The sequence below is a fragment of the Miscanthus floridulus genome, chromosome 19, assembly GCF_019320115.1.
Source record: "Miscanthus floridulus cultivar M001 chromosome 19, ASM1932011v1, whole genome shotgun sequence".
NCBI classification, from domain to species: Eukaryota; Viridiplantae; Streptophyta; class Magnoliopsida; order Poales; family Poaceae; genus Miscanthus; species Miscanthus floridulus.
The window spans coordinates 48,820,790-48,827,468 of NC_089598.1; positions in this window are offsets into that span (position 1 = coordinate 48,820,790).

A 6,679-nucleotide genomic window follows, 5' to 3' on the forward strand; every position below is an offset into this window, starting at 1 on the left:
GCGGCGACCCACCACCTTCACATCTTTACAACGTCTATGGAGCGCGGCGTGGCGACGCCATACACACATCGGCGTGGCGAATACATACATTATAGTATAGGATATTAGGAAATTATATTGACAAATGGTAATGCAAATGTAGCTTAAAAGGTATAGTCTACAATATTAGCAAATCAAAATAGCAATGTAAATGTAGCACAAAAGACATAGAACTCTCTCATCTCTCAAACTTCCAAATCTCCCATCTCTCAAAAGTCATCCAATGCAAACTCATCGAGATCGTTATGTTCTCTCCACCATCTTCAAGAGCATCCATTGGTTGTTCACCAAAATCATCTATATCATCATCATCCAAAATGATCTCTTCTTCCTCATCTTCTTCAACCACTCTTGATATATGCCTTGCACGACGAGCGTAGATCCTAGGAAGATTACGACCTCGAAGCTCACGTGATGCACCAATGGCTTCATCAACTTGATCCCATGTGAGGTCCGAACCACGCATAACAGAGTAGAGACTAGAGAGCTTCACTACTTCACTACTTCACCAAATCACCACTTCACTACTCGCTTGTGCAGCAAACTAGAGACTAGAGAGCTTCAACAGTCAGCACGCTACTTCACCAGACCAGAACAGTGGAACACTAGCCAATGCTTAACGAGACCACTTCACTGATGAGGCGATGACCGATCAGCAGCTCAGCACTTCAACTCACTAGAACAGAGTAGAGATGAGAGAGAGAGAGAGTACCTGGCGGGCGCTGAAGCTTGAGGGTCGGCGCCTTGGGAGATCCAGGCGGCGTGTCGGCGGCTCGGGAGATCCAGGCGGCGGGCCGGCGGCTCGAGAGATCCAGGCGGCGGGCCGGCGGCTCAGGAGATCCAGGCGGGGGCGGCCGGCTCGGGCTCGGGCGAGGCCGATGGAGGGCGGGGGAGGCCAACGGAGGGCAGGGGAGGCCAACGGAGGGTGAAGCGGACGGATTTCCAGGCGGAGGCGGGTGGAGGGCGACCGTCCCGGCGACCGACGGTGGCGGCGGCTCGGATGGCTGCTTGCGGTTGTGTCTCGGGCTCGGTCTCGGAGGGCTCCAATCGGCCACTCGGCCTATACAGGTACCCTCACGGCCTCACCCTCACCCTCACCGTCTATTGCGTCCGCCACAGTGCACAAAGGCGCCACAGGACGCCAAATCAGCGCCACGGGGACGCCACGACGCTATGGCGGATGCCATACACGCCGGAGCCGTGGCGTCGTCGTGGCGAGAGCCAGAAAAACGCCATGGCGATATGGCGACGATATGGCGTCGGTATAGCGACGCCTTAACAACTATGAAGTCTGGTCAGTTCATTTGATCAACTGGAGCTGTCTGGTTGTAACCGGACACTAAGTGAAAAGTGACCGGACGCTGGGTTCCTGCGTCCGGTCAACTCCAGAGAGGTTCCAGAGAGGGAGTTTCCTGATCGGACGTGTCCGGTCAGTGCTGACCGGACGCTGGTCAGGATCCAGTAACTGACCGGACGCTGAACAATGAAATGACCGGACTTTGGGTGCCAGCATCCGATCAACATCAGTAAGGTTTCAGAGAGCAGTTTTCGTGGCCGGACGCGTCCAGTCAGTGCTGACCGGACGTAGGTCAGAGTCTAGTCACAACTTAACGGCTCTGTGGCGGGGATAACTGACCGGAGCGTTCGGTCACCCCGCAGAGTGCTGACTCAACCTCCTAACGGTTTGTTTTGAATGAGAGGGTATAAATACTTTCTCTATTCATCCAAGGGAGGTCTCTTGCCCATTTGTTCAGCTGTAAAACACCCTTGAGAGTGCAAATGAGAGCAAGAGCCTAGTGAGGTGATTGAGATTTGAGAATCCAAGATTAAGGCCTCATTAATGCAAGGAGAGTAGCAAGTGTACATCCACCATTCTCATTAGGCTTGTTGTGGTCAAGTGAGAGTTCGCGCTTGTTACTCTTGGTGATCACCATCACCTAGACGGCTCGGTGGTGATTGGGAATTTTGGTGATCATCCGACGGAGCTTGTGGATGACCCAACTCAAGTTGTGAGCGGTTGTGGACGATTCACTGCGACGGAATGTCGAAGAATCAGCCCGTAGAGAGCACTTAATCCTTGCGCGGATCAAGGGGGAGCTACACCCTTGCGCGGGTGCTCCAACGAGGACTAGTGGGGAGTGACGACTCTCCGATACCTCGGCAAAACATCGTCGCATTCCTTCTTCTCTCTTTACTTTAAGCATTTATATTTGAACAATTCATTTCTTGTTTTTACATTCTTAGAATTGACATGCTAGATTATGATTGAAATATAGGGTGCAAAATTTTTGTGCGGTAGAACAATAGGAACACATTCTAGGCACAAGTAGTGAAGTGGGCTAAACGTAGGGTTTAATTATTGTAAAATTTTTTAGAATTAGTCCAATTCACCCTCCTCTTAGGCATCTTGATCCTTTCGTCAACTCTAGTTCATGGAAGACAACACACAACTACTCCCTCCGCTCTCAAATATAAGCTATTCTAGAAATTCTAATACACACATTATGGGTTCCGCCATCAAATATAAAGCTATTCTAGAATTTCTGACACATTATTTATAGGGTAAAAAGCATATGATCTGACACGTGTAACCATCTCTTAATCAAGGGGAGATATTGCTATTACCTTATTTTGAGCCTAGCGGTTGAGTTGACAATAGACATTAATGGAAAAATACATGTGTTTGGGGACCTTTAGAGCATCTCCAAGAGTTCCCTAAACAATCTCTCAATCAATAATTTTTAGGAAGATTGAAAAAAAATACGTCCCCAAACAACTCCCAACCCCACCTTCCAATTTTCAACAATTCCCAACCCCACCTTTCAATCTTTTGGCATTTGAAAAGACCTCATAGCATTGATAGATACCCGCGCCTATCCATAGCGCTAAATCTAAGGTGAAAGGATGTGAGAAAGAATAAGGAGTAAGATAAGGTTTCTGATACAAATGTACAAGAGAGAAAGAAAAGTGGTTGAGGTAATTTAGAAATAGTTCAGGATTCCTGCTGTAAAATTACCTTCTATCTTATAGGAGTGGGATTTTGGAAACGGTCGGAGGAAGCTAACAAATATGTTTCTAACTTTTTTAGTCACTTGGAAAACTCATTAATACAATAAGGATCAGGGAAATTTTTGTCAAAATGATAGAAGATGAGTTGAAAAACAATTGTATTGTATAATGTCAACAACATGCATGGCAACGACGATGCAAACCCCTTCTTCAACCTTCTCCACCCTCACTGCCTGTCGTTCCTAACCTATACCTGTAGCTTTATAACCAAACCACATAGACCGAGAAATAGTGCACCCATGTAAACCATTAGTGATGCACTCCGTTGAATGCTCCAACACCCCCAAAAAATTCAGCTCCAAAATCTTGATTTTTTTTTTTCCATATATCCTTTGTTGTCGACAGAATAAATATTCCGTTTCTTTAGGCCGTTACATGCATTTGTAGCTATATCTGAATGGGACACGATCATCATCAGGTATCAGGTGTTATCATTTTCAAGAGCACCTGTCTCCTTTTGCATCACAATCTTTAATGTTGTAGCCACCAAAAGAATATCAGTATATAAAAGAACAGAATAATTGGATATAGTATTGAACTAACAGTTAGTGTAAACTATCAGTTAGTAAACTATATTGACCTCTTTGTGGGTGACTATTCTCTTTGGTTGGTATCCTGGAATAAAGCAGACATCCTTAAGAGATGAGTGCCGAAGAGTGCGAAGAGAGAAGAATTAGTTGGTCTAACTTCATTGAACAATTGGAGAGGATACTCACTAACTAACGTTTGTAGCGGTGGTGGTGGCGACTCGTGCTCCTGTGGAAAACCTGTAAACAGATGCTAAAATGTGAGCGCCTGCTACTGCAAAAATATAAATTGATACCTTACGATGTGAAGCGATGAGTGCCCCATATATATAGTTTGTTGTTAATCAACTACTTAACATCACTGTTTCTCATGTTTTCAACTATGCAGAATAAAAGCAAACCAAACATCTGCCTACGCAAAAAAACAAATTATAACTCCATGAAGATTATTTGATTCGATTTCAGCTGTTTGTGAACCAGAGTGTTAGTGAGCTATCACATAACAGAGTATAGTCAGTGGACCGTATTAGCAGTTAAAATAATAATATCAAATGCGAGGCACAGGACTCTGGAGTTCTTGTTTTCAAACCTGGTTTGACGATCTAAAATCCCCATGGAGATTATTTGATTCTATTTCAGACATGAAGACAGGAAATTGCAGAACACTAAAACATGATGGTTTTCAATTTGATGCATGAATGGTGGTCCAAATTTAGACAGAGTGAGGATGGAATAAGCTATGTGGCATTCATACTGTGGAGCTAGCAGTCGATTCTTTTTAGTTGTAGAGATTTCACTGGAGAAAATCAAAATCAGTCAACAGTAAGAATTGATGTCTAAATTACTGTACAAATGTATTTGACACTTTCTTTCTGCTACTTTTGTACCAACATAAAGATTCCAGCTAAGGTTTGTACCAATTATTATTCTAGCAACTGCTCCTTGCATACCTGTAAAAATGGCATTTGACAACAATAGAATCCTTATCTCGAGTTAATCTTATTCCTAAATTAGGGGAGGGCAGATAACACTTGGCTTTACACACTTACACTGATGTAATAAGTTCAGAAATTCAATCCTTTAAAAAAGCTAGAAGACCAACAACACAATAACTACAGGAAAAGCACAAGTGATGACTGCACCGCTGCAGCGATAGCAAAACCTGGATTCACTGAATCGAAATGACATTGGTTAAACATTCCAAAATGCTCCCAAGCTAGCCCAATACTACACAACCTGATGAAGCAGCACGTTGAAGAAAGATGGCTTTAATCTGGTGGACATGATAGAAAGGTAGAAGAAGCAAAGTAATGTCTTGAGTCCTAAAAGTATGTATACAGTAAACTGCAAAACTATTGCTGCATTTCATAGTGGAAGGCATTTGCAGACTCATAAGAGGAACTTTCAGTCTATGTGGACAGGAACTGGATAGAGGATCTTTCATCCACCAGCGACACATAAAAGAGGACTTAAATCACAGGTTCAGTAGAAAACAAAGGGAGAAAAAGGGAGGGGTGTCAGAGTCATGCAAATCGATTGTAGTAAACCACCACTGATGGACACCCAGAACATTCATAGGATTTCATAGTTAAGTAGCAGCTCATGGATTGCTGCATCTTTGGATGAAGAACTCTTGAGCACAAGACCATGCACCAGAGCACAGGACCTAACGAAGCAATGCACCACAACAACGGTGCGACAAATGGATAAAAAGCAGGTGCAATGGGCAAGGAAAAAAACAAGAGAATGCAAGACAACACCTGAAACATACCACCCATTGGTTTGGCGGGCAAATAAGCAGAGAGCAGCGATGCTAGTAAATCTGAACTATAACCTACCCGTTGCTGCATCTGCCTAATGACAAACCTGAATATTCTTTTGGTTATACAATGCCTTGTTTGTTCAGCCCGCCTGCAGCATCAAGCATAGAAGGATACATACTGCAGATGTTCAAACTGGACTACGCACGCAGGCTGACAGGCGCAAGCCTATAATGGTGACAGAGATCAGAGTTCCTGGAACTACTCTTCCTGTAGTAGTCTTAAGCGCACATATATTCCATTCGTCTCTTCCTAACTCAATTGCTTCTAAGTGAAACAAGATTAGACGAATCAAATCCTACACAAGGAAACATTAGCCCACCTACAAGTAACCTGTATGCTGACTTGATGCCAATAAAAACTCTCAAGCAAGGGATAAGTTGATTCCTCCATTGCCAAACTACACCTCACATATTTTTTTGCAGCTATGCCTTGAACTCAGCTTATACGAACTAAACTTCTGTATGGCATGCAAGACTTTTACCTATGCCACTCTCAAGCCACAGACCAGTGGCACACAATATCATAATTCTTGGCACCTCTACATTTGTCGGTACAATATCACAAGAAAAGGCCAGTGCGCGAAAGTTAAGTTCTACTGTCCATTGGCACAAAATCAAACTCCAGGTGACAAGGGAGGTTCAACATAGTACTTTTGCCTGGTGCTATTTAATTCAAGGTGAATATGAGAATCTTCATTATATTACATAGACTGTCATCATGTGATTAATGTTCAAGAGCTAATTGTGACATGATCGATCATTTATACCAACTTAATTTTTAAACAATCATGAAAAACATCAGAAAGATACACTTGTAAAGCAGCCACCCAACCATACCATTACAAATCTGTAACCAGGTTTAGGTTTTGCGTGTTTAGGCTTCTGGTTGGGAATTGTTTCAGAACAATACCCCATGACAAAGAACCAAAAAACACGTCTGACAAGGACTACAAACTGAATGCATCGGTCTCCTATAAAACTGAATGCATCAGTCTCCTATCAAGTGTCAGTGGAAGCAATCATGTCCTATCTATCCGTCAATGCGAGAGCATACCTGAACATGCATCTTGTATTATTGTAGTCATAACAGAGCTACAATAGCAAACCTGCTTGAGTTGCATAACAGAGTGTTGTATACTAAAAATAAAAATGCAAAAACCTGCTTGAGTTGCAAACATGTTATCTCTATAATTCACTAAACTTGAGCTAGAAAACATGCTTC